This window comes from Rhineura floridana, chromosome 1 (assembly GCF_030035675.1).
Source record: "Rhineura floridana isolate rRhiFlo1 chromosome 1, rRhiFlo1.hap2, whole genome shotgun sequence".
NCBI classification, from domain to species: domain Eukaryota; kingdom Metazoa; phylum Chordata; class Lepidosauria; order Squamata; family Rhineuridae; genus Rhineura; species Rhineura floridana.
Genome location: NC_084480.1, coordinates 141,562,474 through 141,574,879, shown reverse-complemented (window position 1 = coordinate 141,574,879; position 12,406 = coordinate 141,562,474).

The window sequence follows — 12,406 nt, the reverse complement described above, 5'->3', positions numbered from 1 at the left end:
TTAAAATAAGAAAGAACTACTTTATTCTGGGAGTATATGTTTGATAGGAAAGAGTCCTATATCTAGCTAACTAGCTAAGTTGAAGCAGCAAGCACTGATCCCAGTGCTGGCCCTCATGCTGGATGGGAGGGAGAGACAAAGGAAAGATGTCTGCTCCCCTCTCGAGAAAGAAGAAAACTGGGAAGGAGGGAAGGAACTGAGATCAGCATCCTTTGCATATCAGTCTAGCACAGCCTTTCCCAACCAGTGTGCCTGCAGATGTTGTTGGACCACAACTCCCATCAGCCTCAGCCAGCATTGCCAATGGCTGAGGCTGATGGGAGTTGTGGTCCAACAACATCTGGAGGCACACCGGTTGGGAAAGGCTGGTCTAGCAGGAAGGAAGAGACAGCAGGGGATCAAAGGACAGGTATAGCCTAGCAACCAAGAGGTCTCCTTTCTAGCTACCCTTTTTAACCCCATGCAGCCTCAACCCACAAGTTGAAGTTGAACTTCATACATTCCAACAGTTTTCTCACTGTTATGCCTCTTTGAGAGAGGTAGACATTTCATTAAACAGGATGTGAAGGGTATAGATGAAGGGAACCAATTATATGTGAGCAAAAGAGTCAGGAGGCAAATTTTCCCCTGCTCATGCAGGTTCATCATCTGGGCATCTGATAGGATACACAAGTGAAAAAGAGAGAAAGAGAGAGGTGACGTTTTAGTTAAGACCACAGACCATTTCCTTGGGTGCCTCTGTTACCTCTCTCTGAGAAATGGACACCTGATAAATGACAATTATGGTTTCAAGTTTCTTTAAAAGTAGAAGGGCTGCATTTTGAGTGCATTTCAAGTACCAAAATACCTGCCTGGGTTATTGTCTCCGTGGAAAAAATATCTTGCTCTTACACCATTGCTGTGAGAATCATTTGAAAGTCGGGCTGAACATCAATCCTGCCTAATGAAATTTCAAGTTTCAAATCCTTTTTATTTCCATGATGAAAAGGCAAAGTGTTTTTCATGTCCATCTCATTGAGCAGGGAAACGTATCTGCTTGATAATTATCTATGTTCCGGATATAGGTACCTTAATACAGAGGAGATGGAAAGGGAAAAGCACTTTCTATTCTGCCAAAAAAAAAGAAAGGCCATACCTCTTAGCTATATGCTTTCAGAAACCACTTCTCCAAGGACAAAGCTTTTAAGTTGCAAGATGTGTCCCTTTGCAGAGTCAATGCAATTGGGATAATTGCATCTTGCAAGTGATGATAAAAGATATTTGCGCCGTGGGCAGTCTGGGGTCTAATGAGAGCACACAGAGCAAAGGGTCACTTCTCCCAATGCACACCCATCCAAGCATATGTACGCTCCAGGAATGCTAAGTATAGGCTGGTATTGTTAATGCCATTGTGCACTGTGACGTGAAGAGAAAACCACCTTTTGAATGTCTGCTAATGGGAGTGGTGGGCAGTTGAGGTGTCCAGAGCTAGCTGAAGATATCTGCACAATGACCTTTGAAGGCTAGAAAGTTTTCTTTAAAGTAGCTGGTGGCTACTACCTAGAACCACATTATTAGGAGAGGTCTAAACATGCCCGATCTCATCTGATCTTGGAAGCTAAGCAGGGTCAGGTCTGGTTAGTACTTGGATGGGAGACCGTCTGGGAATACCAGGTGCCGTAGGCTTAGAGGAAGGCAATGGTAAACCACCTCCGAATACCTCTTACCATGAAAACCCAATGAATATATCCAAAAAGATTCATAGGGTCGCCATAAGTTGTAACCAACTTGAAGGCATATAATAACAACAAATATATAATAGTTAGGGAGTGTTTCTGCAGCCAGCAAAGGAGTCAGAAGCCTGATTTTGCAGCATCTGGAGAAAGGATCAGGGGGAGGGGAGCAGATGATGTCTGGCTTGAGGGGAACTGATGCTGCTTTGCAGACTGATGCTGTCTGTCTTGATGCTAGCTTACTCACCCATGCTCAGCTTGCACATTTGCGATGCCACAGAAATGGCACAAGTCTCCTCCCAAGGACCAAGACCCTGAAATTTCCTTTTGCTTGGGGAAGTGGAGAATCGCATGCCCGTCAGGACATGTATGCTAATAAGTCTGGTGGGTCTTGCCTGTCTCAACTGGCAGATGCTCCATTCCTTCCAACCCCCCACCAAAGATAGGTGTTCTACCTAGTTCAGTGGTTCCCAAACCTTTCCTCTCACAGGCCCCTTGAAACTTGCTGAGGGTCTTGGCAGACCACGTCGTTATTTGTCTGCTGTGATAACAACTGTAATGTGCTATGCTAGGTGCTGCTGCGTGATTTTTTATTGTGTCTGTGTTAGAATTGTTTAATATGTTTTTAATCATGTTTTTAACCCTTTTTTAAAGTTGTTTTTTTAAAAAAAATATTTTTAATGCTGTTTTGTTTTAATGTATTTTAAGATCTGTTTTTAGGATGTTTTAAAGTGTTTTTAGCATTTTGTGTGCCGCCCTGGGCTCCTGCTGGGAGGAAGGGCAGGATACAAATTAAATAATAAATAAATAAATAAATAAAATATTTTTATTTTTTACATATTGTATTTTATTGTATTTGAATTCCGTAGAAATAAAAGAATACCGTTAAAATTATTATGAATACTTAATAAAATGGATGTGCTGTCTTCTGTAATAAATCTGCAGACCTGCCGTAGACTACCTGAATGAAACTCATGAAGCACTGGTGGCCTGTGGACCACAGTTTCAGAACCCCAGGCCTAGTTTGCATGTGACGGGGCTCCTGGACCTATTATGATTTGCCAGTAGGAGACCACATTTTAGCTTATGCTATCCCTTTCAGGTCCATAACCTGGCTCTACCATTGGTTGGATACCAGCAGAGATGGGAGCTGCCTGTGGCTGTAGACACGCTAGTCACTACAGCAAAGTGTTCCCATTACTCACACCTGGAGGGTCAACGGGTTGATCTGCCAATCCGTTGCAAAATCTGTTTGAATCTAAAAAAAATTAAAAACGCACTCGAGCTTTTACAGTAAAAAGGGGTGGGGCTTGACTAGCATCGTGTGCCCCCGTTTTCAGAAGAGAGGTAGAGAAGCACCGGAACTGGCAGAACAGTGAGTGTGTTTCTACCTTATGATGTTCTCATTTGGGTTGAAATCTACATGGTGCTCCGCTAAAGCCTGTGGTGTCACAGGAAATGAATGGTGGCACCTTTTTTCCATTTGTCTCCCCCCAAAAATAAACTTATGGTTGATGTTAAGCCCTGGATTCTAATGCCTCCCCCTTTTCCCCCTTTCTCTCTGCCACCCCCTTTCCTCCCGTTCCCCCTCCTTGCTAACCACATGAAAGTAGGTGACCACCAGGCTGCAGGTTGCCTACCCCTACTTTCTACCTCCGCTGTCAGAGCCAGGATGCCTCTGAATACCAGTGGCTCAGCATCACACGTGGGGAGAGTGCTGTTGCATTCAGGTCCTGCTTGGGGGCTTCCCATAGGCATCTGGTTGGCCACTGTGAGAACAGGATGCTGCGCTAGTTGGGCCATTGGCCTGATGTAGCAGGGCTCTTACGTTCTTAAAGGTCCACAACCATTCCTAATTCATCTGGTGCTGGTTCTCAGGAGTCAGGGAAGGGGGACTGGGATCTCTGGATGTAGAAATGACTAATTACTGACAACTGATAAAGAACCAATGCCAGCAGGCCTGCAAAGGGAAGGCTTAATTGGTACAAATATTTTATCTTAGAATTTGACTGGAGGGAAACGCAGACAGGAAGAAAAGATGATAATTTTGCTTACGTGGCTGCCTTGTGCAAAGATATCTAAGCCACATTCTTTCTGTAAGCTTGTTTCCCAGTGGAAATGATTGTTCATTCCTTCATCCTCATGCTTGACTGAGGTTCTTAATTACCACTACGGAGTTAAGTTCATTATCCCCTCTTCTCTTCATGCTTTTCAGTATACCTCCTTCAACCAAAGAAGACTAAAAATGAGCAAGCCACATTCTTTTTTCCTCCTGTTTTCATTTCTGCAGCTCAAAATAAAATGCCGGCCAATAGGGGTTGTTTACTCTTGGGGGGGCGGGGATTCAGCAACAAAAGGAAAGCATTCATTTATTTATTCGCCAACTCTTTCCTGGTGCTAGTCTTGTTCAGCAGTGATTGCAAATCATCTAGCCCCCATTTAAAGGGGAGAGGAAGCTATTTGAAATGGAAGGCAAGCCTCTCCAGACCCTGCAGCACCCACCCCATGCCTGTCTTTGCTGTTTTTTTTTTAAAGCAACAGTGAAATTGAGGAGGGTGACATCCTACACCTGGTTAACCACTGTGAGAACAGGATGCTGGAGGAGAGGGGCCACTGGCCTGATCCAACAGGGCTCTTCTTATGTTCTTAACACTGTGTGATCAGATTTCCACTCATACACTGGGATGTCCCCTTCTTCATTCCCCCCCCGCAACCTCCCACACGTACCTCAAATCCACCACACCTCCAGAGCAGACTTTTGAGGGTTCATGGGGGGTTGCAGAGAGGAGAGTATCTGTTCTGCCTGCTACATCCATTGTGCTGGCAGATGGACAGCCTTGGCTTTCACTCAAAGTTTCCGCCCCATCTCACTGAAATTGACCAGTTGTGTCAATGTCGCCAGGTTTCTCCAGACTCACAGCTGAGGTGGTGGTGGTCTTCCTGTCTCACTGTTGCTTTAAAAAAAAAAATCCATCAGCAAAGGGAGCAGGTGTGGCTAGAGAGGGCTGAAGGGGACAGTACCATGTTGGGTCTTCTTCCCCCTCCTCCTCTCTCTCCTCATTCTCCATCTATCTTCTGCTATTTCTGGGGCAGGAGGAGTAATTTAAAAAAGAATTCTTTTAAGGATCAAATGCAGTCTTTGTATTGTGTAATGACAGATCTATCTTCCCCAACCTGGTGCCCTTCAGATTTTTGGGGAGGTTCTACAACTTCCATCAACCTGAGCCAACAGAGGCACCAGGTTGGGGAAGGCTACGATATATCAATGTGTTTGACTGGATTCAGAGAAATATAGTCCTCCAAAGATCATGCTTCTTTAAAATAGGGATGTGATCCACTCCCTCCCCCTTGTACAGTTCACTGAGCTGCATGCAGGATACAAGATTCCCCCTCCCCATCCATAGGAATGCCATTATTGAACCTTTCCTTCTTTCACCCCTGCCAACATTAGCAAAATGAATGTTGTCCTGATACACCCTGACATCACCTTGGAAGCGAAGCTCATTCACACACCTCATAGAGGGATAGGCCATAGCATCAAAGAAAAAAGAAACCAAAGGAATGCTTATTATAGCTAGATGATTACATTGCCCGATCCAGTGCAGAAGACTGCTGTTAAATTGTCTGTCTTTTTTCAGTACATGCCTCTCACAATCCAAGATGGTGTCAGCTTCTGGCTAGCTTTAAAAAGCATGATCTCTGGATCTGCAGTTGCCAAGTTTCTGGGCCACTCATCCTTTGATATGGCTCTAACAGTCCCACATGGCTCCTACGCGAGCATCCAGTCAGATGGCGAGAAAGCTGTCCACAACCCAGCTGTCCCCACCTCCATTTAAAAAAGAAAGCCTTGCTGCCACAAGGTAATCAGAACAAGATTGCATGCCTCCACTGTGAGGTCATCATTGACATCACACCTCGCCCCCCATTTCAGTTACAAGCTCAGCAGACAGGAGAAGAGACTTGGGCTGCTTTTTTTTTCAACAGGAACATCTGGCCCCTTTCAGTGATACAACTATTAATTCAGGAGGCCCAGTTGTTCAGCAAACTATTTCAGTCTACTGAAAAACAATCCAATTCCTGTAGATTCTAATGTGTCCATATTCATTATGATTCATTTGTTTAGCTTTCGCCTTATTGCTTATCTGTGAACTATGCTTGGTCTGATTCTGTTTCTATTAGAAACAAACATGCAGCTTTCCCCACCGCCCTGGGAATGTAATGACGTTCCATATTAGCCAGAGCCTTTTTGATTCCCTGTTTTTACATTAAGATACAAGTATAGTGGAAATGGATGGCTCATTTCTCTTTTGACTGTTTGCCCTTTGTGTGTGATATAGCTATCATCTTTTTTAAAAAAAAACATAACTAATAATAATAGAACTCTGGAAGATGCTGATAAGGCAATGAGACCTTAGCTGTTACATGCATATCAGTTACATGTGGCTGACTTGGCAGGCTCAGAAGCATCCACATCTTCCCAAAGGCATTTCCCGCTTTTTAAAAAATTGCCATTACTCAGGTTAAGCAAGCAAGATATTAAGAATCATAACCAACATAATCATAACTGAAAGATGGGAAGGATGAACAGGGAGGACAAGCAGTGATCACCCTGGGAAAAAGAGTTCTGACTGCAAAAGATGTGATGGAGACTAAACAAGAGATTAAAGAGGCTTTCCTGATGGTGGAAAAATTGTGTACACAGAGAATTCACAGGCTTCACAGTATAGAAGTATCCTCAAGTATGAAGAGAACGTACACAAAGAGAGATATTTCAACCTCAAAGAATACACCAAAGGAAGTGAAAAAGAGCATGTTTGTTGAGGGGATTTGCATTTATGTATATTTTTAATTATTTTGTTGGTGGTGTCTATGTTAGACTGTAAGCCTATTGAGAAGGCCATTTTATTAATGTACTGTATCTAGTACAGCACCAACAGTAGTAGCAGTAGTAGTAGTATTGCAAAATTATGGTGATGTCTTTCATATCAGGGTTTTGGATGCAACCACTACACTGCATCTAATGAGGATGCTTGGTGCAATGGCAATAATCCCAAATTGCTGAGTTGGCACAGTGTCCTGGGTCGCTTGTGACATGGGTACAAGGCCACAAGTTGTATTGCTGGTTCAAAGCAGCAGCCCTCATGCCAAAAATGTGCTCCTTTTCTGGCTCAGCAGCTGATAGTATCGGGCCATTGACTGAACAAGGGATGGATAGCCCTGCAACATTTTTTACCATGCAGTTTCCTGCGGTGAGCGATTTTAAGAGTGATGTTTGAGCCTTACATCCAGCAGTGTTGTTCTCCTTGAGCTGAAATCAAGCCCCCTCACATTATTTGAATGTAAAGTCATCTGCTGCTTAATCTGCATACAGAGGCAGCCGCTCCAGGGCTATGCAAATTCATGAAGCAGATGGTTGTGCCTGAGCTGCTGCAAATAACAAAGCAAAGGATAAAGTGTAATATTCTGAAATTGGCGCTGTCAGGGGAATGCCTTTGTTTGAATTTCATCTTTTGAAACGTGCCTCGCACATTCGACAGGTAGGCTTAGGCAGCATGTTGAGCGATTATGGAGAGAGGAGTGTGGTTGGGGTAGGGGAAAAATTACTTTCCTAGCAGATATTATTTTGATTATTCACTAGAATGTCAAAATGGGCCCCTGTGGCAGCAAACTGCTGATAGAAAATATGGCGCAACGAGCAGGGGTTTATTGTGGTTGGGTTCTACAACAAAATGGGTGTTTTGTCACAATATTAGATACATACCATAACTCATACTGTAGACTTGTATCAAAAATACCTAGAAGTACACTTGAAAGTCATCCTGTAATTCTACCTTTTGTACCCAAGCAGGATCCAACTGACCTAAATGACTTTTAGCATACTTCCTTGGAGAGCTCCGAGCACTACAAAGTCATTGCTCTTCTACTGTAAGGGACAAATGGAATTACCATTTATTATCTACACTTCAGGGGGTATAGTAGCTTTTTGGGTATGTGCATCTCATTGTGTTCTGTCCACCCAGTGAGTGAGACATAGCCCTGTGTGCAGTGTTGTCCTCTTCCCTTTCCTGACCCTTCATGGTCACCACATACCCCTTATTTTGATATTTTGAAGTGGGTGCTTCTCACCAATATTTTGGCATCCTTTGTGTCTGTGTGTTTACCAGTTTTGAATCTGAGCACATGCATCTGAAGTGCAAATGTACAACTATGATTTTTTTAAGAGTGCCTGTATCACAGCGTAAAAGGATCACAGCCTTACTTCCAAGTAAATGTTGTTATGATCAGGCCCTAAGTTCTAACTTTTTCTAGTTAGTTTTACACCTGAGCTAGAAAACTGGCCCACTTGATTTTCTAGTCCATTTCAAATCTGCTTCTTGATTTCTTGTCATTTTCACAATTAGAATTTCATTAGGATGTGATTGCCCTCTTCCTATCACTTTTTTAAAAAATAGTAGTGTGGAGGTTGAAGACAATTCATTCCAGGAGAGGTTGTTGTTGTTATGTGCCTTCAAGTCGATTACGACCTATGGCGACCCTATGAACCAGCGACCTCCAATAGCATCTGTTATAAACCACCCTATTCAGATCTTGTAAGTTCAGGTTTGTGGCTTCTTTTATGGAATCAATCCATCTCTTGTTTGGCCTTCCTCTCTTTCTAATCCCTTCTGTTTTTCCCAGCATGATTGTCTTTTCTAGTGAATCATGTCTTTTCATTATGTGTCCAAAGTATGATAACCTCAGTTTCATCAGTTTTAGCTTCTAGTGATAGTTGATTTAATTTGTTCTGACACCCAATTATTTGTCTTTTTCGCAGTCCATGGTATGCGCAAAGCTCTCCTCCAGCACCACATTTCAAATGAGTTGATTTTTCTCTTACCTGCTTTTTTCACTGTCCAACTTTCACATCCATACATAGAGATTGGGGATACCATGGTCTGAATGATCCTGACTTTAGTGTTCAGTGATGCTAACCATTACTAAATTAAGGCTTTTTAAAAAAAAATAATCCTCCACAAGAGGCAGTCTCTCATAGCTGTGTTTTTTCAGAGTATTCCTTGTTCCTACTCCCTTCCCTTTCACACGCTGTAAAAAAAAAAATGCTCAGATGGCTTTCAGCAAACAAGATGTCTGGGCAGGCAACAACTCATTTTTTTGCTGTCACCTAAGTGCTCCAATAAAAATGTACTTATACACCTTTTTGCTGTTGCTGTTGATAAATGGATAGTTGCACTATTCCACCATAGCACAATTCCACTTTCTTAAAAATAAAATAAAAGATTGTCTGAAGCACAGGGCAAGAGAACCACAGCCTTACAGCATTACAACCAGAACCTAGACATGTTTACTCAGAAGTATGTCAGTCTGTTTTCATTGGACTTTTCCCCTTCTTCCTAAGCTTCAGGCAAATAGCTTAGAAGAGGGGATTTCCCCCTACTCTTCTTGTGTTTTCCAGTAAGTACAGACACACCCACCACAAATTCAGAGCATTAAGCATCCCTAAACATTTTTCTTAAAAAGCCTAAGGCTTTATATTGAAATTGTGCTCTTCAGGGGAAAGGATTTGCATTGGATTGCATTGCAGGACATGAAATGGCTCTGCAAGTGGATATGCAGGGCAAGTGACAGAGACAGGAGGGGCACCTCAACACATCAGCAACTTTCCCCAGGGTCAGCTCCTCCAACCATCGCTGAAAATTCACATTTTCCAATCCACACCTGCAGACATAGAAAACAGACCACTTCTGTTCCACTCCTTCCCTAAAGTCAGGTGTATCTGTGGTGTTTTTTCCAATAAGAAAAGATGAAAGCAGTTCTGATAAACCATGGGAAGATTACAGGATGATGACTGTGAACCCCGAGCGTACAGTGATTGCACTGTAAACACCTAAGTCTGGAAGTGCCCTTCTAAGAAATGAACCCATATCACTGGACTCCTCCCAATGACCTGTTTATTGAGCATTCACCCAGTCTTTTCTGAGCTCTGATTTGCATTCATTCAGGGAAGTTATTCAACAATGAGCATTCATCCTCATTTGCTTGCACAGTGGCTATATGTCTTCCTATTAATCATTTGTTCATCTCACACTTTTCAAAGCACTTTCCCATCACTTTCCTAACAGCAAAAAGACAATTTAAAAAACGGATGACTTGAATCCACTTTAATTGCACAAACCTACATTTCTGGTATGTGCTTGAATCCCATACATACGACGCTGATAGTTTGGAGATGACCGTTGTCTCATTTCTGCTAACCTTGAGTGATAGCTAACTCCCTGCTATACTGGTGAAGCTGGGGATATGTCTAGCAAGGCTAGAGCAGGTCAGAGCCACAGGAGGACAGTTCAGTCCGGGACTGAGACTTGGCCACAAGGAGCTGGGCAGAAGGAGGTACTGCACCAACAAAGGACAGGCACTAAAAGAGTAGCTTTACAGTGGGCTCCGCAGACCAGAGCTGCCCCTAGGCACCAGGAAGCGGGGCAGCTGCCCTGGGCCCAGTGCTTTGGGAGGCCCCCGCGCTTGGCGATCTGCATATAAAAGCAGCAGCTGCGTCCTCCTAGTGGCCGCAGTAGCGGGCTGAGGGGAGCGTAGAAACGAGCCGGTAGGAAGAGGTGCAGCAGCGGTTTCCTGACAGCCACGGTAGCGAGCCGGGAAGGAGAAAACCTCACAGCGAGAAACGCTAAGCGAGTAAAACAAAGGCTGCAAAAAAGGGAGCCACAGCTGAAAAATACAAAGCAGCCGCCGCTGCCAACGAAGTCTGCAAAAAAGGGTGCAGCAGCCGCAAGCTCCTAGCAGCCAAAATACAAAGCCTCTGCCGCTGCCTGGAGGAAAGGATATATAGAGAGAGAAAGAATGTGTGGGAGGGCAACTATGCTTTTGCCCCAGGCCCCACATATGCTGAGGGCCTGCCGCAGACCCACACCTTTCAGGAGCATCAGCAGTGTCGTGGTCTGAAATATGTTCCTTTCTTACTTCCTTGCCCAGAGTAGGGTTCAGAGATGGGAGATCTTGTGTTGGTAGACATGCACTGTGCCTTTTGCTTCAGCTCAGGGTTGTTGCCATCTCATTGGCCCCATTTTGCCTCCATTACTAGTGGCTCACCCGCTGAGTTCACTACCAAAGGAAGTTATTAATCCTTCTATTTGATTTAGTATTTGATTTGTTTTCTTTTGTTATATATGTATATGCTTGTGTGATATAAGAATGTTTAAACAGATGGACTTCTTTTTTAAAAAAAAAAAGCAATAAAAATGGTTTGTAGTCTAACATATACACCCTCCTCTGTAACACCCTACATGGCATCTGTAAGTAATGTCACCAGACATCTTTAGCACCATCGAGCCACATTAACTTTTCAGGAAAAAGTCAAAAAGAAAACATGATAGACAGCCAACCTGGCCCTCAGAAAAATAAGTTCCCGATCCCATACACGGCATCTGGTAATTAATAGTGACTTTCACTGCCTTGGACATTCTGATGCAACTTCAGCTTCCTCAGCTGTGGCTGGACACATTCTATCACATATAAACTAGCATTCATTAAAGGAGCAGACCAGATGCTAGCATTCCGAGGCTGAACCATGCGTGAGCACCAGATGTGATACAACGTTGACTGACTGCTGATAGACTCTGCCCCATGGGCATGGCAGTGACACTAGCCCCGGGCAGAGACAAACATACAAGCGCTCATTAGCTCTTGGGGCTGATCTGATACGGCTGTCCAATTTCTTCCTAGTTGTCTGTGTAAATGAAGGAGTTGTGAGCATAGCCAGAACAGCAGGCAATCTAGTTACTAGATACGGTATTTAACCTGAGTCTCATGTTTTTCTCAAGTTTTCTCCATAATGGGCACAGGTAAGCTGCTGTTGTATAATGGGAAAAAAGGCTGATCCCAACCATTCTTAATTAAGTGCTTAAAATTGTATAGGGTGACTGTACTGTTGGCAGGCTGGCTACAGGCCTATAAACCTAAGAGACTCTCCACCCCAGCATGGCCTATATGATTTTTTAAATGGCTTTGGTTCATTTTGCAAAAAGGCTGCTTGAGACCTGGTGGGAAATGTAGCTGAAAGAGTCAAATCTATCATTTCAACCGAGAAGGTGATGCCAGTCATATCCCCAGGACATGACCTTTGGCAATCCAATCAATGCAGTCCCAAAAGTAATTGTAAAAGTTTGGCCCTGGAGAGAGGAGCCCATTGTTCAGATCTTATCAAGCTAACTACAAGGTGAATGCCACCACCTGTCTTCACAAAAGAAAAGCCCATTACCCTGACCATGTGACTCATCAAAGTTATGGAAATTAAGGACAGGACACCTACCTGATCTAATCAATTCTGTATTCTCCTATGAGGCTTTTGTCCAGAAAGGTTATAAAAACTGGACTCCTACAGCCAGGCTTAGGAGTTCTGGGTTCTAGTTGCCCAGTTCCACTATGAAATCACCTGCTGAATCGCTATTCTGGCCTCTGGGTCTTGGTCACCCACCCTGCCGAATATCACTCTCCCTGAAATCGGCTGCTGAATCACTTAGCCAGCCAGAACCCAGAGATCTGACATTCCCCTGCTCTTCCTTCACTATCTCTGGACCCCCACCTGCTGAAACAGGTCCCTGCTTGCTGAAGCTGCTTCAAAAGCTCTTTTCAGGGCCCCACTACTTTTCCTGCTTTGCTCTGGACCTTTGCTAGCCAAAGCAGAG